Source organism: Notamacropus eugenii, chromosome 5 (assembly GCF_028372415.1).
Source record: "Notamacropus eugenii isolate mMacEug1 chromosome 5, mMacEug1.pri_v2, whole genome shotgun sequence".
Taxonomy (NCBI): domain Eukaryota; kingdom Metazoa; phylum Chordata; class Mammalia; order Diprotodontia; family Macropodidae; genus Notamacropus; species Notamacropus eugenii.
This window is the reverse complement of record NC_092876.1, coordinates 289,789,179-289,812,931: the sequence shown is the minus strand read 5'-3', so window position 1 is coordinate 289,812,931 and position 23,753 is coordinate 289,789,179.

Genomic DNA, 23,753 nt, shown 5'->3' with positions numbered 1-23,753 from the left:
CTAAGATTCATAACATGAAAGTGATTTGCCCAAGGTCATGCAGCTAGTTGGGATCCACTTGCAGGGCTTCACTTTGACCTTTCCTCTAGCCATCACCTTATTGTTCACACACAGTTGATACTGAAATTACAAAATTGCTATTTCCTATCTATTTTCCTTCAATGTAATGTTTATGGGATCACAAAATCCTACAATAGAAAGTGAGACCGAATTTTGGATGTTATATAATCCAATTTCCTCATAGGTAGGGAGATTGACCCTCAAAGAAATTAAGTGGCTTGCCAAAGTTTGTATGAGGAGGAAGCATCAGAATCACTAAGAATAATAAAAGAAATACAAATTTTTAAAAACTCTTAAGTTTTTACTTCATACTCAGAATATTGGTAAAGAAGTAGTCAGTGTTGGAGATTATGGAAAGAAGGGACGAGATATCACTAGAAAAATGTCCCCAAAGATAAATATCATAGAGAATTGTAGGGATTTAGAGAAGTCTCTTGAGGTGTGGTCAGCTATGTGATGCTGTCCTAGTTGCCCCACTTCTCTGGATCTTAATATCCTCATCTTTAGAGAGATTGCACTAAATCATCTCTAAGATTCCTGCCAGGTCAGACATTCCATAAACATAGAGCATTGCTTCTTCTATGAATTTATTTATAAATCAGATCATATGATCACAGATATGTAGATGGAAACTTAGAGGCCATCTTATCCAATAAACTGAGTCTCAAAAAGTTTAAGCTATTTGCCTAAGAATATATTGGTGAACTTCTCAACTAAGCAATTCTTCAGAAAAAGACTAAATAGTCTTTTGTGACAAGCAATCTCCCAGTCTGAATTTATTATATAGTTTATGCACTAAATTTAAAAATCAAAATCTATCGTAATACATGGTAATTTCATTTGTACCCAAAATTGAATTAAAATTTTATATTCTGACTGCTTTAACTGTATGCAACATATACTGTGCCTTATTCATTAAGCCATAAAATGAAATACGACATAACTATAGTTGAATACCAAAAATACAGTTCTGCTAGCAGCAGCCATAGTACTTGTTATTCAAGTATAAAAAAATTGTTCAAAGTGGTCTGCACCAATAATTTCATTTTCCTTTTGATGATTAAGTCCTGAAACTCACTTTCAAATCTATTGAGGCTTTCAAGTACTCTCCACACAGATCAATGCCCCTGAAAGTTGTTCTGATTTGAGAGCAATTGTGGACAGTGATTCCTCATCCAATATTTCAATAGCTCTGCTTCTGAATGTGAAAAACATAACCACAAAGACTAATCTGCCTAAGTTAAGGCAAGTGGAAATCAACTAAAATTAAGTGTCCTTCTCAAAGTAAGATGAACACATGAGAAATATCTGTTGAGGATGATCAGAAATGTCCAGTAGGAAAAAAAAAAAAAAACATTATCTGGAAGACTGAGGGAAAGAGGTGGGCATAGAGAGTGAGTTTTGTGTAGCAGGCAGAGAAGAAATTAATGTAAATATTGTATGGACTTGGGTCCTTTTTATTTGCATGGCTACCAGCCCTCCCAAGAGACCTGATTTTTTGCAAGGTAACATTAAGTACATGGGGTCCTCAGGGATCCACAATGACTAAGAGCCACATGAAATAGAAAAGTTGTTTGAATTTTTAAATGGTGCTTTTCCCACAAACATAGGAAGCAGATTGCAGTTACATTCCTTCTGCCTCACAGACAAATGTCCCTTTTCAGACATTTTCCTCCCAGATGGCCATTCTATCTCTATCGCCTACTCTCCCAAGGAAGTATTGCTAGTAACTGATACTTTCTTTAACCCATAAATTTAGTAGTCTTTTTAATACTTCAGTAAGAGAGTGGAACTCCAAGGTAAGTCAGACCAGCTCTATCTCATTTCTGATTCATTTCATAGGAGATTCACTCATTTTAATAAGCATTAAGGAGATTTCAAAATAATCTCACATGATAAATGATTTTATAGTGTGTTTTAATGAGACTTTAAAAATATCCTCTCCTAAATTTTAAGAAGGCTTACAGCTTTAAATGAGCATGGTCTGAGTTTGAGGACTCTGTATCTGCTGCTGAATTGTAGAGAACTTATGTAAGTGAAACATCTGGCTTAGATACATGAGAAAGTTGTGTTTCTTTGTTTTACTAAAGGGAAAATAAGAACTACATAATAATGTATAGTAACTTGGTAACTACTTTTCCTGTATGTGAACATTGCCTTTCTTTGAATCATGATAAATTAAATAGAGCCAATACATTTGGGAGGTTGAGGGTTCAGTAACTTAGTATTTTTTCCAAACTGTATCTTTGTTTAAAATCTTCAAAAGACTTGCCTCCTTTGATAAAATTCTTTATTCTGCTATAGTACATGAGTAAAAAGCCTGAAATGGGATTTGTGGTTTAGACTGCTAGCTGAGAACACAATTCTGCCCATTATAAGTTTTCAAGTGGTCACGCAATTGAAATTCAATGGAACTTGATAGATGGGTAGAGTTAGAGACACATGATTTACTGACTGAGAACTACAGTTTTTTCCTGAGTCCAACAAATAGATTTTAAGCACTTCCTAAGGTATTGTGCTAAATGCTATGGGAGAGATAAAAAGGCAGTAAACCACAACCTCTGCCCTCAACAAGTTTACAGCCATCAGAGGACATAGAACATACATATCCAGACACATAATTTTGAAAAAGGAAGCATGTGCTAAATGGTATGGCAGGGGTATTAACAAAATAGCCAAAAAAAGCTTTCAAAAAGGGAGAGATTTCTTCTAAACCACATAATTGGGGAAATTTTCATAGGGGACTTAGTGTGTTCACGGGTGCTTGAGTAGTACAACAAGCGGAGGCTAGAGAGTGATACTCTATACAAATTATGTTCTAGGAATAGTTTTGAGTATTCCAACCGAGCTGAATCTGCAGAGATATAAAGAGGAATCGTGGGAGAGATGTCTAGACAACTAAATTGGAACTACATTGAGTTGAGCAGAGAAGAACTTTGGAAGATTTGTTAGTAGGGAAGAAATAACTAAGGCTTTAGTTGAGGGAGTGAACAAGATGGGAAGGAATTTGAAGGCAGTGAGATTAATTAGTAAGCTATTGATACTACAGTGAGAGGTTGAACAATATATAACTGGACAATCATGGAATCACAGAGTGTAGAGCTAGAGGCAGCTGGTTGGTCCAGTAGATGGAGTACTTGGCCTGGAGTCAGGAAGAAATGAGTTCAAATTTTGCCTCAGATACTAACAAGGTGTGTAATTTTGGGCAAGCCACTCAGTTTCCTCAATCATGACAACAGGAATAATAATAGCACTTGACTCAGAAAGTAATTAAGAGGATCAAAGGTAACATATATAAAATACTTAGCACAACCACATCATCCTTATCAGATTGGCTAACATGACAAAAAAGGAATATGATAAATGTTGGAGAAGACGTAGGAAAATTAGAACATTAATGCATTGTTGGTGGAGTTGTGAACTGATCCAACCATTCTGGACAGCAATTTGGAACTATGTCCAAAAGGCTATAAAATTGTACATACCCTTTGATCCATCAATATCACTTCCAGGTCAGTATTCCAAAGAAATCATAAATATGGGAAAAGAACCCACGTGTACAAAAATATTTATAGCAGCTCTTTTTGGGGTGCCCAAGAATTGTAAATTGAGAGGATATCCTTCAATTGTGGAATGGCTGAACAAGTTGTGGTATATGAATATAATGGAATACTATCATTCCATAAGTAATGATGAGGAGGGAGATTTCAGAAAAACCTGAAAAAATTTACATGAACTGATGTTTAGTGAAGTGAGCAGAACCAGGAAAACTTTGCACGCAGTAACAACCATAGTATGTGATGACTGACTTTGATATACTAAGCTCTTCTCAGAATGCAAGGATCTAAGATAGGGCCAAAAGACTCATGATGTAAAATGCTATCCACATCCAGAAAAAAGAAGCCACTAATCTGCTCTCTCTCTCTCTCTCTCTCTCTCTCTCTCTCTCTCTCTCTCTCTCTCTCTCTCTTTTTCTCTCTCCCTCTGTTTCTTCTTTCTCATGGTTTCTCCCATTGGCTCTAATTTTTCTTTACAACATGACCAATGTGAAAATGTTTAATATGAATGTATAAGTAGAGCCTATTTCAGGTTGCAAACCATCTTGGAGATGGGAAGGAAGGGGGAGAAAATGTAAACTAAAAATCTTATGGAAATGAATATAGTAAACTAAAAATAAATTAATAAAAAGCACTTAGCACATTACCTGCCACATAGTATATACTTATTAGTTTCGATCCTTTCTTCCTTCTTTCCTTTCTTTCTTTCTTCCCAGAAAGAAAGATCACATAGTCTGGTCTCCTCGTTTTTGCTAATAATAACCATGAGGCTCAGCAAAGGACAGTGAATTCCCTCTAGCAATTGGTAAAGGCAGATCTCAACTAAATTGTCCTGAACTTTCCAGTACATGGAACTTAATTTCTGGTGGTGGCTGTGTGAATGGGAAGATGGTTGATATCTGAAACACAGTCAAGAGACAACAAGCAACCAATATTTGACCAATGGCAAGAAAAAGTGATTAGGAGTTGAAAATCCTTCTCCAAGATCATCCCCATATAGTTGATCCTTCCAGCTACAGTTTTGCTTTAGGATATTAATTGCATTCTATTAAGTGATCAAGGACACATGGGTAAATTAACATCAGAGAAAACAGAATAGAATCTCAGAGTTGGAAGGGATCACAAGTTCACAGGTTTCCATCCATTCTAAATAAAGCAACATTTTTGGTAAGTTATCTTATAGCTTCCATTTGGAGACCTCTAGGGATTGGAAAATCAAATCAACGCTTTTCATTTTTTAGATATCTGAATCTTAAGGAGTTTCTCCTTTTGTGGAGGTACTATATAACTCTGAAACTCTAACGAATGAAGAAAGCCTTCTGCTTTCTCTCAGGTAACAATCCTCCACTTAAAGGTCAGGAAAATGTCCTAAGTCCTCTCTTTTCCCTTCAAAACATCCCCATCTTCCTTCAGTTACTGCAATATTTTGAATCCACTCACCAGCCTGTTCTCCTGTTGCTGGACTCACTCAAGATTGTTGATATCCTTCCTGAGCTTGTTGAATATAGATAAAAATAATGCATTACATAGTACAGACAGGGTTTCCTCATAGCACTGTGGAAACAATATGTAATTTAGAGACAGAAGGCCTGAACTCAATACCTGAATCTGAAATTTCTTGTCTCTATAAGCATGGTCAAATCAGTTAAACTCTTTGGGTCTCAGTGTGTGTGTGTGTGTATGTGTGTGTGTGTGTGTGTGTGTGTGTGTGTGTGTGTGTGTGTGTGTTCAGTTGTCTCAGTCTTGTCTGACTCTTCATGACCCATTTGGGGTTTTCTTGGCAAACATACTGGAGCACTTTGTCATATCCTTCTCCAGCTCATTTTCCAGAGGAGGAAACTGAAGCAAAAAGGGCTAAGTGAATTGCCCAGGGTCATATTGCTAATAAATGTCTGAGACTGGATCTGATCACAGGAAGATGAGTCTTCCTGACTCCAGTCCTGACATTCTATCCACTGCACCACCTAGCTGACTCAGTTTCCTAACCTGGAATATGAGAGGCTTGGATTAGATGACTTCTAAGATTCTTGCCAGCCCAAAAGCTCTGATTCAGTGAGTTGTTCTTTGTTTTGTTTTGTCTTTTTTATGCATTTAGCAAAGCTGCTTTGAGTATTGGGTCAAGTTGTACTATTTGCTATAGCACTGCATTCAAGGACCATTGCATATTTTTTTTCTTTTTGCATTGTTTCTAGACTGTAATTGATAATTCAAAATTTATTTGCCACATTTAAACTGAAAGTCTTACTGACCAGATCAGTTGTTTCACTCTTATTGTTATACAATAAAGTGCTCTTGAAATTCCATTTTATGGTGTCACAAAGTGCTATTGAATTTTTTGGCAGTATTACTGAAGCGACAATGTTGAGTGGGCATTATAATTAAGCATTTGAATAGACATTGTGGCCATGTAGCTGATGGAAGACTGGTGCTCCTTCATAGGACTTGGCCTGCAAGAGGGACTATTGGCTTTGATGATCCTTCTTAACTCTGATGCAGATGACATTGCACAGACCTTATACTCCATTTCTGATAACTTGAGGAGATTCAAAATATAGACCAAGGAAAACTGAGGTGGAGGATAAATGATAGTCATGTTATATAAAATCTCCTGAAGCTGTGACACTGACTGAATTCCAAAGAGATCTAATTGTATTATTTAAAATTTAGCAATCTCCCTAACTGCTGACCAATTCAATTCAATTAATTTAACCATCACCAAAAGCAGAAAGAAGTTCCTGCTCTCAAGCAACTTATTTTCTCTTTGCTAAAAACTGAAATTTACATAAGCTCTTCAAAGTTTACAAAGTACCTTGCATACATTATTTCATCTGCATTTCACAGAAACACTATGAAGTATACCATAAACTTTTTGAAAATGAAGAAACTGAGTCATAGTACTTAAATTATTTTCCTAACAAGTCTCAAGGTAAGTATTTGGACTCATTGTCTTGTCTCAAATTCCAGCACCACATCCTCTACAGCAAATGTATCAAATGCATAACCTTGTGGCCTCCAATACTCCCAAATTAGGTCTGAGCCAGAATAAAATGTTTTTAAAAATTAATAAAAATACAATAGAACAGAAGTAAGGTTACTATGTGGTTTTCTAAGTCCATATGCCACCCTCAGGAATCATTATCTTATATTTTGGGGACCCCAGTTTCTATGGGACTTTGATAAAGAATTCCAGCAAGAGGAGGAAGTGAAATTTTGGAGAGTTTTGTGCTAATATGAAAGGCCTCCCTCTAGTAGCTCACCTGTATGACAAAGTGATAACATTTTCAATACAGCATGTTGTGTGGTACATCTACTTAGTAATAATAACAGAAATAAAATATAGAATATAAGCCTGAGTTTATGGTCCTTTTCAAGAAGGTATGCCCATCCACTATCTGAGGGACTCTTTACTTAGTACGTAGGACAAGCCCACTGAACTAATACAGAAGGATCAGGGAAGTGATGCAGAGAAGTGAGGGAGCTTCATAGCTTCAGGGGCCCCATAGTCGATCCTCTGACAGAAATGATTATCTCTCTCTCTTTAGTAGCCAGTTATTAAAATTAAGGCAACCCAAGCTTTTTTCCCCCCATCCTATTTCTTTTTCCAAACTCTTAAGGACGGGGTTGATACATTATTATCAGGCCCAGGGAATTTGTCAATCACCTTGAATTTGACAAGCACCTAGTATGTATCAGACATTATGCTAAGCAATGGGGATACAAAAAAAGGCAAAAGATCATCTCTGATCTCAAAGAGTTTACAGCCTAATGAGAGAAACAATATCAACCAACTATATATAGACCAGTTATAGAACAAATTAAAAATATTCAGTGGAGGAAAAGCATTAACATGAAAGGGGATCAAGAAATGTTTCCTTTAGAAGTCCCTTTAACTGCAGCTTGAAGGAAAGAAGCCAGAGAAGCCAGGAAAAAAATATAAGGAGGCAGAGAATTCTAGGCATAAGAGACAGCCAATGAAAAGTACAGCGTCAAGAGATGGAGTGTCTTGTGCCAGGAAGAACAAGGAGATGGGAAATTTTAACCCCCCCCCCCACTTTTCTCCCATCCACCTATATTATGGAACATTCTTGAATGGCTAGCTATTGCCTAATGATGTATCATAATGTAATGTAACTGCTTAATTGAACTCAACATAACATTCTCTGGAGGCTTTCATTATATCTCAACAGACTCAGCAATTATACTACTGTTCACTTTCAAAAGCAGTTTTAGTAGAGTGACAAGCAGAGAGAGAAGGGTAGAAGACACTATAAGAGGTTAAGGAAAGATAAGAAAGTGACACCAGTGAATATGTGAATATTATATTTTCTTTTTTTTTTAAGTTTATGAAGAAAATGAGAGAAACAAGGTCGAAAATTAGGGAATATGAGGGGGTGGAGCCAAGATAGTGGAGAGAAGCCAGGAAGTTGCCTAAACTCTCCCCAGTTTACATCAGAAAAAAATTCAGAAAAAAAGTTAAATTAAGTCTCAAAATGAATTCTGGATTTACAGAATCCACAAAGAGACAGAGCAAAACAATTTTCCAGATTACAATATCTTGGAAGGACTTCAGGAAAGGTTTATTTCACTTTGGTGAAAGAGGAGTGCAGCCTAGTTTAAATGGTATCCAGGCAAGACAGGATGAGGTTCTTAGCCAAAACACAGATCAGCAACAACCTAGGCCCCTTGATCCTGACTTAGTAGCCCAGTGGTCAGCTGTAAGACCTTCAGCTCTCACACAACAGGCAAATTGCCAGCCCTGAATTTCAGGTAACAATGGCATAACATCCAAATCTCGGAGAGTAGTTAAGTGAATTACAGGAAGAAATAGACAACAAAACTATTCTAGTGGGAGATTTCAACCTCCCCTTTTCAGAACTAGATAAATCAAACAACAAAATAAACAAGAAAAGCGCTAAGGAGGTAGATATAATTTTAGAAAAGTTAGGTATGAAAGACTTCTTGATAAAACTGAATGGGGATAGAAAGGAATATACCTTTTTCTCACTGACACATGGCACCCACACAAAAATTGACCATGTATTAGGGCATAGTAACCTCACAAGCAAATACAGAAAGTCAAAAGTACTAAATTCACACTTTTCAGATCATGATATAATAAAAATTATTGGCAACAGAAGGCCATGGAAAGATAAATTTAAAATTAATTGGAATCAAAATAATCTAATCCTAAAGAATGAGTGGCTCAAACAGCAAATCATAGAGCCACTCAATAATTTCATTAAAAGGAATGACAGTAATGAGACCACATACTAAAACTTATGGGATACAACCAAAGCAATTCATAGGGGAAGTTTTATGTTTTTAAATGTTTATATTCATAAAATTAAGAAGGGAGACAGCAATGATTTGGGCATGCAAATAAAAAATCTAGAAAAAAAATTTAAATCCCCAATTAAGCACCAAATTATAAACTCTAGAAATTCTGAAAATCAAAGGAGGTATTAATAAAAGTGAAAGTAGGAAAACTATTGAAGTAATCAATAAAAGCAAGAGCCAATTTTATTAAAAAAATAATAAAATAGATAAGCCTTTTGTTAATTTGAATAAAAAAGAATATTGAATTACCAATAACAAAAATAAAAAGGATGAATTCACCACCTATGAAGAGGAAACTTAAAAAATAATTGAGAACTCTTTTGCCCAAATATATGCCAATAAATCCAACAATCTAAGTGAAATGGATGGACATTTACTATATATATAAATTGTCCAAATTAACAAAAGAGGAAAGAAAATACTTAAATAATCTCATTGCAGAAAATGAAATTGAACAACCCATCAGTGAACTCCCTAAGAAAAAATCTTAAGGGCCAGATGGATTTACAAGTGAATTCTCCCAAACATTTAAAGAACAATTAATTCCAATACTTTATAAGCTATTTGGAATAATAGACAAACAAGGAGTCCTACTAAATTCCTTTTATGACACAAATATAGTGCTGATAGCTAATCCAAGAAGAGCTGAAACAGCAAAAGAAAACTATAGATCAATTTCCCTAATGAATATTGATGCAAAATTACATAAATTATTAACAAAAAGATTACAGCAAATTATTATAAGGCTAATACAATATGACCAAGTGAAATTTATGCCAGGAATAGAGGATTGGTTCAATATTTAGAAAATAATCAGCGTAATTTCTGATATTAACAACAAAACTAACAGAAATCATATGATTATCTCAACAGATGCAGAAAAAAACTTTTGAAAAAAGTACAATACCCATTCCTATTAAAAACATTAGAGAGTATAGGAATAAATGAAATTTTTCTGAAAAGGACAAGTAGTATCTATCTAAAACCATTAGCAAACATTATATATAATGAGGATAAGACAGAAGCTTTCCTAGTAAGACCAGGAATGAAACAAGGATGCCCATTATTATGACTATTATTCATTAGTGTACTAGAAATTTTAGCTTTAACAATAAAAGAAGAAAAATAAATTGAAGAAATTAGACTAAGCAATGAGGAAACAAAACTATCCCTCTTTGTTGGTGATATGATGGTATGTTTAGAGAATCCTAATGAATGAACTAAAATGCTTCTTGAAACAATAACAAGTTAGCAAAGCTGCAGGATATAAAATAAACCCACATAAATTATCAGCATTTCTACGTATTACCAGCAAAGCTCAGCAGAGATAGAAAGAGAAATCCATTCAAAATTACTGTAGATGATATAAAATATTTGGGAGTCTATCTGCCAAGGCAAACTCAGGAACTATACGAAAACAATTCAAAACACTTTTCACTCAAAAAAAAGTCAGATCTAAACAATCAGAAAAATAACAATTGCTCATGGGTAGTCTGAACTAATATAATAATGACAATTCTACATAAGTTAATTCACTTATTAAATTTCATGCCAATCAAACTACCTAGAATTCTTTTATAATGCTAGAAAAAAATTAATATGAAAATTCATCTGGAAGAACAAAAGGTCAAGAATAACAAGGAAATTAATGAAAAAAATTTTCAAAGTAGGTGGCCCAGCCATACTAGATCTAAAACTATATTATACAGCAGCAATCATCAAAATTATTTGTTACTGACTAAGTAATAGAGTGGTGTATCAGTGGAATAGTTTAGATACAGAAAGAGTCAACAACTACAGTAATCTGTTTGACAAACTCAAAGATTCCAGCTACTGGGATAAGAACTCACTATTTAACAAAAACTGCTGGAAAAACTAGAAAACAGGATGGCAGAAAGTAATCATGGACCAACATCTCACACCCTATACCAAGGTAAGACAAAGTGTGCACATGATTTAGACATAAAGGGTGATACATTAAGCAAATTAAGAGAGCAAGGAATAGTTTACCTGTCAGATCTATGGAGAAGGGAGAATTTATGACCAAACATGAGATAGAGAACATTATGAAATGCAAAATGGATAATTTTGTTTACATTAAATTAAAAAGGTTTTGCGCAAGCAAAATTAATGCAAACAAGATTAGAAGGAAAGAAGGCAGAGAAACAATTTTTTAAAGCCATTGTTTCTGATAAAGGCCTTATTTCTAAAACGTAGGGAGAACTGAATCAAATTTTTAGGAATACAAACTGTTCTCTAAGTGGTAAATGGACAAAGGATATGAACAGGCAGTTTTCAGGTGAAGAATTAAAGTTATGTTTAGTCATATAAAGTGCTCTAAATCACTATTGACTAGAGAAATGCAAATTAAAATAACTCTGAGGTACCACCTCATACCTATCAGATTGGGTAATAGGACAGTAAAGAAAAATGATAAATGTTGGAAAACGCTCCGTCCAAGAGAGCTTTCAGGCTTTCCTGATCCTACTTAAACTCTCCAGCAGCATAGTTTGCATCTGAATACCGGGCTGTTAGATAACAATAGTGTGCCCAGATCCGGGACAATCTCGAGGGCGGGGAGAGCTCTCTCCCATCACGTTTATCACAGGAAGAGGCAGAAATACACGAGATAGCTCGGTTCACCTCGATTCCCAGTCGTTTCCTGGGGGGGTCTCGTGAGAACTCTAAGATTTAGAAGTTCCCACCTTTACCCGCCCGAGACTGTCCACCTGGAATTGAGCTTCCATCCCCAGCAGGAAAAGATATTGCGAAATTGGAACACTAATGCATTGTTGGTGGAACAACATTCTGGAGAGCAATTTGGAACTATGCCAAAAGGGCTCTAAAACTGTGCATACCCTTTGATCTAGCAATACCACTACTATCTCTGTATCCCAGAGAAATCATAAAAAAAGGGAAAAGGTCTCACGTATACAATCATTTATAATGTCCCTCTTTGTGGTGACAGACTTGGAAATTGTGGGGAAGCCCATCAGTTTGGGAATGGCTGAAAAGTTGTGGTATATGTTCTATAGGAAATGATGAGCAGGTAGATTTCAGAAAAATCTGGAGAGACTTACAGGAACTGGTGCTCAGTAAAGTGGGCAGAAGCAACTGTGATAGAGTTAGCTCTTCTCAGCAATAAAATTATCTTAATTAAAAGAGTCATGATGGAAAATACTATCCCTACCCAGAGAAAGAACTATGGAGTCTGAATGCAGATCAAAGTATTCCTGTTTTATTTTTCCTTTCTCAAGGTTTTTCCCTTTTGTTCTGATTCTTCTTTCACAACATTCCCTCCCAGGCTTATGTCTTTGTTTTTCTTGGCCTCATTGAAGGGGCCATGCCCTGGCTACCACTTAAAGAGTCCTATTCAATGAATGTGCATTGCCTTGCCCTAAATGAGTACCTGCAAAGACCTTGGCCTACAGGGGGCAAGATCTCCTAGTGCATCCTGGTCATCCTGATGAATATCTGGTCACTGGATTGAGATGACTGTAGAGAAGAAGTGAGGCTGATGACCTGCACAGCCCTCCCTCACTCAAAACAAAGTCAAGTGCAAGGCATGCCATCATTTTTCTGATAGCGTGGTCTTCTTTGGCAATGAAGGATGAACATAATGTGTAAATATGTTTAAAGTGATTGTAACCTACATCAGATTGTTTGCTGTCTTGGAGAGGTAGGATGGAAGGGAGGGAGAGGAAAAATTTGGAAGCAAAAATCTTACAAAAATTAATATTGAAAGCTATCTTTACATGTGATTTGAAAAAATAAAATACTACTAAGTGCAAAAAAGAGAAAACAAAAAAATCTAAGAAAATTAAGTAGTATTAAGGTCAACGGATATTTTGGAAAGGAAAGCCCTAAATATATTTTTCAATGAAAATTGAGAACTAGTAGATAAAGAGAAGATGCAAGAGAGAAAGTGTGTAGGGGTGTGGGGTAAAGAAAGAACAGGATTAATTCATACAGGTGAAACAAATTTTCTAGAGAAAGAACCAATTTTATCCTAGATTTCACTGATATGATGATATACTCTTCTACATACTAAAGATAACTAGGTTCACTAAGCTCAAAACCTCGTGTAAGCATTATAATAGTCAAGTCGCTTATTCTTAATTTCCTTGGCTGTAAAATAAGGAGTTAAAGCTATGTGGCACCAAGGTGCCTTCTACCTTTTTACCTATAGCCTGTGTTATCATTACCAGAACCAGAGGGAGCTAAAGAAATATACCAACGACTGGTTCAGATTAGTAAAAAAGTATAAAGAAAGTTGACATTGAGAGAAAAGTTGTTTCTTCTTTTCCAGTGGAAAAGCTGAGAGCCACAAGACTGTATGTAACAGACAGATGCTTAGCTAAAGAAGCTTCTGAAAGCAAGTAGAGATTCTCCCCTTCAGACACTCCAAAGGGACTAAGCATAAAAGACATATAGGAGAACTATGAGTTGTTTGGAAAAAAAATCAAGAAATAGAGATTCCTAGTTACTGTAAGCTAAAATCATAAGTTAATTGAGCTATATTTAGCTATGAAAGAAATAATTTTTCATTAGCATATTTTTGTATGTCAGTTTTTTCTTACTTATTGGGAAAAGCTGGGTAAATTGGAATCATCCCTGATAGGAGATAAACTCCTTGAGATCAGAGACTTTTCATTTTTTGTCTTCATATGTGATATCTGACAAATAGTAAATAATTAATTAATGCTAATTGATTCACTGATTGTTGACTTTCAATAGTAGAGAATAGTGTTTTCTATGTGGTAGAAGTTAGAGTTAGCACATGTGTAGCTCTTTTTTTGAAATATGACATCAGTTAAGAGATACTATAGTCAATAAGCAATGAATGAGATAGGATGGCTATACTAGCATAAATTTATAAGCTGGTAGGGTGGAATTAAAATAATAGTGTGGTAACTGGTTTAGGGAATTTGTTTTTCTTTTTTGTTTTTTTTTGCCATCATGCTAATTACAATACCACTAACCTGGTACTTCTGTTTTAAATGACTCTACCTGTATTCACAGAGGATCTTCATATATTGTATCTCAAAAGGAAATCTAGTAATTGACTTGTGGAAAGTCCAAATTTCATTCCTGCCCAGGTATAACTAGGTGGTGGATTAAATAGAATCCGGAGGTCTGGAATCAGGAAGACCTGAGCTTAAATTCAACCTTTGATTCCTGCTAGTTGTGTGATTTGGGGCAAGTTGCTTAAGCTCTGTTGACTCAGTTACTTCATCTGGAAAAGGGGAATAATATTAGCACCTAGCTTCCAGGGTTGTTTTGAGAATAAAATGAGATAAAATTTGTAAAGCACTTAGCAGAGTACCTGGCACTTTGTAGGCACTACATGCCCATTAATGGTGGTGATGGTAATATTATTGTTATTATTCCAGCAATGAATCCATTGCCAATCTAAATAATCTGGGTCCATTTATTGAAACCACTGATTCAGTAGCGATTTGTTGCCTAGTTGCCTAGAGTTCATTGGCGCTAAAGTAACCTTTAGCATGCTGAGGAAGACCTAGTGTACAATAGCTAGGGGTAGATACCCTTCATTAGATACCTTTTGTCTCTGAACTACAGTGTAATCTGAACAGTCCTCCACACATAAAGCTCTGACTGTTTTCCTGTATAACCCAGTTGCCAAAGTGTTTGCACCAGTTGTACAGCAGAATGGCTTAAAGTCTTCTCTCTTTCTTAGCTTCCAATATCACTGAGCCCTTAAATAAGTAAATACATGCGCCACCAATTCTTTTTAACATCCTTTTTTTAAAATTTTAAATTCCAAATTATCTCCCTTTCTCCATCCTCTCCTCTACCCACTGAGAAGACTAGCCAATTACACATACGAAATTATGGAACACATTTCCATATTAGCCCTGAAATAATAAAGAAAAATAAAGAGAGAAAATTACACTTCAATTTGTATTCAGAATTCATCAATTCTGTCTCTGGAGGTAGGTAGTATTGTTCATCTTTAGTCCCTAGGAACTGTCTGGGATCATTATATTGATCAGAGTAGTTAAGTCTTTCACAGTTGATCATCATTACAATATTGTCGTTGTATACAATGGTCTTCTGGTTCTGCTCACTTCATTCTATGTCAATTGATATAGGTCTTCCCAAGGTTTTCAGAAACCATCACATTTGTCATTTTTTATAACACAATAATATTTCATTACAATCATAAACCACAACTTGTTCAGCCAATTGATGGGCATCCTCAATTTCCAAATCTTTAACATCACAAAAAGATCTGTTATGAACATTTTTGTACATATAAATTCTTTTCCTTTTTCTTTTATCTTAAACCAACCCTTAACACAATTGATAACCTCTGCTCCTATTCTAACAGATTGTACTCAATTTATCTTAAGGCATCTATTTATTCCTGGGGTATACTACTACTTATCTCAGAGGTAAAGTGTAATTTCATCATCTTATAAATCTTACATCTGAGGACAAGGTAAACCAATTGTATTAACATGAAGTTGCTAATGATCTGTGAGTGTATTTTTACAAAGGAAGTTTACCATAATATGTGGAAATCTGGGAAAGGATCTGCTCTCTTCTTTCATATCATTCACTCTCTAGTTATTTTCAAGGCAATGAAGGACAATAGCAGTCATTCTTTCTAGTCCTTCACTCTGCCCCAGTTAGTAACATACCTTGAAGGATTTAACTCTTTCACTTCAGGAAGTTTTGCCCTGGAGTTCTGCTACCCTGATTGGCTTGTGCCTCACATGACCCACTCCATGGAGGCAATCTCTGTCCTTACTACATTTTAGTGCCTCTTCACCATTTCCTGTTACCCACAGTCTTGCTGCCAGCAAGGTAACCTCTGATCATCATTGTGCCCCCTTCTTATTCTGGGGCCACAATCAAATCGAAACTGTGTTTGCTATTTTTCAATGGCTACACCTACCATCCCTGTGTATCAGTGACTCTCTAGCCTCCAGGGACTAAAGACTCCAGTCCTCCTATGTACCATTAACAGGTTTGGTGGTCTCTTGTGTTTCCTCCTAATCATGGATCTATACACTCCCATTCCATTTAACCACTTAACAGCCAGATTAGTTTTTATGAAGGAATACTTACTTCACAGGTATTACCAAATGCAAATTTCTCCTAATACCTGAGTATAATCCCACCAATACCACTTTGGTCTCTGAAAAGAAGGAAAGGTCCAAGCTCACAATTTATCTCAGTTTCTGTCACAACTGAAAATTGCTGTTTTGTATGTGCCCCCTGACTTTGGTAAATATTAAGGGATTGATTTGAGTACTTTTTGCTCATTCATTCATTATACTGTTGTGACATCAATCAGGGAATGCAGACCTGCTAGAAAGTTATTCCTAGAACAGAGATATTCTTTTGTAAGAGGGTTTAACTACACCCCCTCTACGTTAGGGGTAGGATCCTTTCATTGGCTGTGTATGTGTCATTAAACTGTCCAGATTAGAACTGTTACTCTTTTTCTTTCTCCTCTATCCAGAAGGTAAAGATCATAGTTATGTCCTGAATTCCATAAACTAAATTAGAAGGATGGATACATCTCTCATTTTATTTTATCGCAACTCTGAGAAATGGGCCTGTGGTCTCTAATCTATGTTGTTTATCCTCAGGTTCAGGTTCCTCTGGTGATCTTGTGATGATTCCCCACTGACATCAGGAGTTTGAACCATGATGATTTTGAAGCCAAGATCACAAGTAGAATGGTGCAACCAGCCAGGGAAGCCCTGAAACAAGGTGTTTGGAACTCAATCCTAAGGGAGATTTTGGACTTGAAAGTAAGCTGTGAATCTAATTACCCTCCTGTATCCAGAGAACAAAGGGTTGCAAAGGGAGAGGAGGATTGTGCTCTAATTGTTGAGACATAAATTTGTATATTTGTGATTATAGATTTTGAAAGAAATATTTCTTTCTAAAAGTCCATTTAGTTTTTAACAATTAAATGGAACTGGGAATGCAGAGGATCCCCTTAGATGGAAGGAAACATAGTAGGTGGATAACAGAGTATAGATACATGCCCCTAACCCCCTCAAGGGTACTGGAGAACCATAGGTGAAGGGCCAAAGGTAACATATCTGCTCTTCAGTTAATGTGGGCCAGGGAAGTTTGTATTATTAAGTTTAGATATAATTTTTTAAAGAGGGAGTACATACACACACACACACACACACACACACACACACACACTTTTATGCTTTCAGAGAAGAAGTTTAATTAGACAGAAGGCCTCCAGGCTTAGAGATCTTAAAAGAAGGATGGAAAGGGAGGGAAAGAAAGATTCACTAAGAAATACAGTAAGGGAAAGTAGGTCTTCTACTTTGGTCTTCTTTGGGAAAATTATCTTGTAATGGGTGGGGTGCAAGTAGAAGTTTATATAAACAAGAATAAAAGGGAGGAGGAAGCAATTGACACTTGATCTTTCTCTGTTTTGAAGCTGTCAAATGAGGGAAGAACACACACATATGCACATAAATACTCAGTTTGCTACAGAAAGTTTTTTGACTCAAAAGGAAAGGAGTGAGAATTAGAGAGAGAAGCCCTTAAGGGAGATATTAGTCCTAACCAAAACAAACTGTGATGATGCATAAAAATATTTATAACTTTTTTTTTATGATAGTAAGGAAGAGGAAACTGAGGTGGTGCTTATAAACTCGGGCAAAGTTGAAAAAGTTAAATAATATAAATGTGATAGAACACTATTCTGCTATAAGAAATGATGAAGGGAATAGTTTCAAAGAAAGATGGGAAGACATATGAATTCACACAGAGTGAAGTAAACAGAACCAGGAGAATAACATATACAAACACAGTAATATCGTAAAGACAAACAACTTTAAAAGATTTAGGAACTCTGGAATCACAATTCCAGAGGAATAGTTATGAGACATGCTACTTACTTCCTGATAAAGGACTTAGGGCACAAAGCAACAAGTATTTGGGGTGGATGTGGACACTGAGGGAATTTTTTTTCTTAACCATACATGAGTATACATGTTTTTCCTTTTGTTCTCAATTAGTATAAGAAAATAGAGAAGAAAGAGAAGATAGATTTTTATTGATTAAAATAAGTTTATTTTTTTATTTTTTTCTTCTTTTTATTTATTTATTTTACATTTTTCAAAATTCACTTCCTCAAAATTTTGAATTTCAAATTTTCTCCCCTTTTCCCCTCTCCTGTCACCTCAGGACAGCATGTAGTCTGATTACCCTTTCCTCCAATCTGCCCTCCTTTCTATCAGCCCCTCTCTTGTCCCCCCCTTGCCTTCTGTTTTCCTACAGCACAAGGTAGATTTCTATACCCCCTCATTGTCTATATATCTTATTACCTAGTTGCATGTAAAAACAATTTTTAACATTCATTTTTAAAGCTTTGAGTTCCACAGTCTCTGCTTTGCTCCCTTCGCACCCATCCTCATTGAGAAGGCAAGCAATTCAATATAAGTTATACATGTGCAGTCATGCAAAACACTTCCATAGAAGTCATATTGAGGCAGACTAACTATATTCCCCTATAACCTGTCCCACCCTCCATTTATTCAGTTCTTTCCTTTGAAATCTCTTTCTACCAAAGTGTTTCCTTACAATTACCCCTTCCCCCAATCTGCCATCCCTTCTATTATTTCCCTTCTCTTATCACCTCCCCCACCTGCTTTCCTGTAGGGTGTATGTTATTCCCTCCTGAATCCAAATCCAATGATACACATTTTACCTTCAACTATCCTATTACTGAGAAAGGTCTCAGGAGCTGCAAATATCATCTTTTCATGTAGGAATATTCAACTTTAATAAGTCCCTTATGGTTTCTCTTTCCTGTTTATCTTTTCATGCTTCTCTTGATTCTTGCCTTTGAAAGTCAAATTTTCTAGTCAGCTCTGGCCTTTTCAACAAGAATGCTTGAAAGTCCTCTATTTTATTGAAGTTCCATTTTTCCCCTGAAGTATCATACTCATTTTTGCTGGGGAGGTGATTCTTGGTTTTAACCCTTTCTCCTTTGACTTCTGGAATATCATATTCCAAGCCCTTTGATCCTTTAGTGTAGAAGCTTCTAAATCTTGTGTTATTCTGATTGTGTTTCCACAATACCGGAACTATTTCTTTCTGGCTGTTTGTAATATTTTGTCCTTGACCTGGGAACTCTGGGATTTGGCTACAGTATTCCTAGGAATTTTCCTTTGGGGATCTGTTTTAGAAGGTGAGAGAGAGTTTTTTCCAATTTTATTTTACCCTCTGGTTCTAGAATATTAGGTCAGTTTTCTTTGATAATTTCCTGAAAGATGATGTCTATGTTCTTTTTTTGATCATGGCTTTCATGTAGCCCATTAATTTTTAAATTGTCTCTCCTTGATTCATTTTCTAGGTCAGTGGTTTTTCTAATGAGATACTTCACATTGTCTTCTAATTTTTTTCATTATCTTGTTTTTTTTCTTATAGTTTCTTGATCTCTCATAAAATTATTAGTTTTCCTTTGCTCCTTTCTAATTTTTAAATTTTTTAATTCATTCTTTATTTTCTTCAGTGAGTTTTTGAACCTCACTTTCCATTTGGACCATTCTGCTTTTTAAGGCATTCTTCTCCTCATTTGCTTTTTGGACCTCTTTTGCCATTTGGGTCAGTCTAATTTTAAAGGTGTTATTTTCTTCAGTATTTTTTGGGGTTTTCTTCAGCAGACTGTTGACTTATTTTTCATGATTTTCTTGCATCACTCATTTCTCTTCCCAATTTTTCCTCTACTTCTCTTACTTGATTTTCAAAACCTTTTTGAGCTCTTCCATAGCCTGAGACCATTTCATATTTTTCTTGGATGGAGGAGTTTTGTTTTTGTTGTCTTCTTTTGGTTGTATGTTTTGATCTTCCTCATAACTAATCACATAAGAAAATACCTCTTCATTTGATTACATGAAATTGAAAAGTTTTTGCAAAAACAAAGCCAATACAACCAAGATTAGGACAGAAGAAGAAAACTGGGAAAGAGTTTTTTTTTTTTTTTTTTTACAACTACTGTATTTGATAAAGGCTTCATTTCTAAAATATTTAGAGAACTGAGTCAAATTTATAAGAATACAAGTCGTCCCCCCAATTGATAAATGGTCAAAAGATATAAACAGGACGTTTTCAGAGGAAGAAATTGAAGTTATATAAAAATGTTATATAAAAAAGTTATATAAAAATGTTCTAAATCACTCTTGATTAGAGAGATGCAAATCAAAGCAACTCTGAAGTATCACATCACACCTATCAGATTGGTTAACAAGACAAAACAGGAAAATGATAAATATTGAAGAAGATGTGGGAGAGTTGTAACACTAATTCATTGTTGGTGGAGCACTGAGCTGATCCAACCATTCTGAAGATCACTTTGGAACTATGCCCAAAAGACAATAAAAATATGCCCAAAAGACAATAAAAAATACCATTTCTAGGATTGTATCCCAAAGAAATCATATAAATGCAGAAATGACCCACATGTACAAAAATATTTATAGCAGCTCTTTTGTGGTGACCAAGAACTGGAAATTGAAGAAATGTCCATCAATTGGGGAATGACTGAATAAGTTGTGGTATATGAATATAATGGAATACTATTGTGCTATAAGCACTTAAGCATTTTGTGTGTGTCTAAGTCCTCAAGTCCAGCCCTTCAACTGAATCCAAACTTCACAGAACAAATCATTTTTTTTTTAACAGAACAAATCCAGGGGGGTGGAGCCAAGATGGCGGAGTAGAAAGACGCACATACACATAGCTCTGAACCCACAATCCACAGAATGGCTACAGGGGAGTAACTCATGGCGAATTCTGCACCCAGAGGCCACGGAATATTGGAGCGAGGGAGATTTCTGTTCTGGAGGGACCTGCAAACCTCTCACGGGGGGTCCTTCACTCTGCGGACTGGGCGCCGAGACTGGGAGCTGAGGGCAGCCCTGCAGCGGCCGCGGCACCGAGAGGAAAAGACCCAAGCAGGCTTCGGGGACGGGACCTCCAGGGGCCACGCGGGTCCCTCCACGCACAGAGGGACCTGCAAACCTCTCGCAAAAGGTCCGTCGCGCTGCAGACGCGGAGCCCAGCCCAGCCCAGACCTGCTGTGACCACGGCACCAAGAGAAACAGACCCGAGCAGGCTTCAGGGATGGGATCTCCAGAGGCTGCACAAGTTCCTCCGCCCACAGGTGATAGGAGTTGGTGAGAGAGTCTCTTTGGCAGGTCGAGAGGGGAGTGGGGTGCCCCATGATTCGGGCCACCCCGCCCGGGAGGTAGAAGCTGAGAGGCGGCTGCAGACAGGGGCTCCCCAAGCAGGCAGGAGCCTGGATCCATTGTGGAAGGTCTGTGCATAAACCCCCTGAGGGAACTGAGCCTGAGAGGCGGCCCTGCCCCAACCTGACCACCTGAACTTAATTCTCACACTGAATAGCAGCCCTGCCCCCACCAAAATCCCTAAGGCTGGAAGCAGCATTTGAATATCAGTCCCCAAACGCTGGCTGGGTGGACCAGGAGGCGAGGTGGGTGTGAGGAGAATATTCAGAGGTCAAGTCACTGGCTGGGAAAATGCCCAGAAAAGGGAAAAGAAATAAGACTATTGAAGGCTACTTTCTCAGAGAACAGACATTTCCTCCCTTCCTTTCTGATAAGGAAGAACAATGCTTATCATCAGGCAAAGACACAGAAATCAAGGCTTCTGTGTCCCAGCCCACCCAATGGGCTCAGGCCATGGAAGAGCTCAAAAGGAATTTTGAAAATCAAGTTAGAGAGGTGGAGGAAAAACTGGGAAGAGAAATGAGAGAGATGAAAGAAAAGCATGAAAAGCAGATCAGCTCCCTGCCAAAGGAGAACCAAAAAATTGTTGAAGAAATTAACACCTTGAAAACTAGCCTAACTCAATTGGCAAAAGAGGTTCAAAAAGCCAATGAGGAGAAGAATGCTTTCAAAAGCAGAATTAGCCAAATGGAAAAGGAGACTCAAAAGCTCACTGAAGAAAATAGTTCTTTCAAAACTAGAATGGCACAGATGGAGGCTAAGGACTTTGCGAGAAAGTATGATATCACAGAACAAAGAGAGAAGAATGGAAAAATGGAAGATAATGTGAAATATCTCCTTGGAAAAACAACTGACCTGGAAAATAGATTCAGGAGAGACAATGTAAAAATTTTGGGACTACCTGAAAGCCATGATCAAAAGAAGAGCCTAGACATCATCTTCCATGAAATTATCAAGGAAAACTGCCCTGAGATTCTAGAACCAGAGGGCAAAATAAATATTCAAGGAATCCACAGAACACTGCCTGAAAGAGATCCAAAAAGAGAAACTCCTAGGAACATTGTGGCCAAATTCCAGAGTTCCCAGGTCAAGGAGAAAATATTGCAAGCAGCTAGAAAGAAACAATTCAAGTATTGTGGAAATACAATCAGGATAACACAAGATCTAGCAGCCTCTACATTAAGGGATCGAAGGGCATGGAATAGGATATTCCAGAAGTCAAAGGAACTAGGACTAAAACCAAGAATCACCTACCCAGCAAAACTGAGTATAATACTTGAGGGGAAAACATCATCTTTCAATGAAATAGAGGATTTTCAAATTTTCTTGATGAAAAGACCAGAGCTGAAAAGAAAATTTGACTTTCAAACACAAGAATGAAGAGAACCATGAAAAGGTGAACAGCAAAGAGAAGTCATAAGAGGCTTACTAAAGTTGAACTGTTTATATTCCTACATGGAAAGACAATATTTGTAACTCTTGAAACATTTCAGTATCTGGGAACTGGGTGGGAGTACACACATACACATGCACACATGCACACAGACACACATACATAGAGACAGAGTGCACAGAGTGAATTGAAGAGGATGTGATCATATCTTAAAAAAAATGAAATCAAGCAGTGAGAGAGAAATATATTGGAAGGAAAAAGGGAGAAATTGAATGGGGCAAATTATCTCTCATAAAAGAGGCAAGCAAAAGACTCATTAGTGGAGGGATAAAGAGGAGAGGTGAGAGAAAAACATGAAGTTTACTCTCATCACATTCCACTAAAGGAAAGAATAAAATGCACACTCATTTTGGTAGGAAAACCTATCTCACAATACAGGAAAGTGGGGGACAAGGGGACAAGCATGGTGGGGGGGATGATAGAAGGGAGGGCATGGGGTGGAGAATGCAATTCGAGGTCAACACTCATGGGGAGGGATAGGATCAAAAGAGAATAGAAGTTATGGGGGACAGGATAGGATGGAAGGAAATATAGTTAGTCCTATATAACACAACTATTATGGAAGTCATTTGCAAAACTACACAGATTTGGCCTATATTGAATTGCTTGCCTTCCAAAGGGAAGGGGTGGAGAGAGAGGGAGGTAAAGATGTTGGAACTCAAAGTTTTAGGATCAACTGTAATGTTCTTACCACTAGGAAATAAGAAATACAGGTAAAGGGGTAAAGAAAGCTATCTGGCCCTACAGGACAAAAGAGAAGACGGAGACAAGGGCAGAGACGGATGATAGAAGAAAGAGTAGATTGGTCACAGGGGCAATTAGAATGCTTGGGTTTGGGGGGGGGAGGGGATAAAAGGGGAGAAAATTTGTAACCCAAAATTTTGTGAAAATGAATGTTAAAAATTAAATAATTAAAAAAAAAAAACAACAAAACAGAACAAATCCAAATTAAGGTATTTGAACCCTGAGCAACAGGACTCCACCATTTTCCTATGTCCATTGATGGTTTACCAAAACTCTTAGGTGAAATTTCCCTAAGGCACAAAGCAAACAGGGTGTTCAACATTGACTGAACCTTCCAAA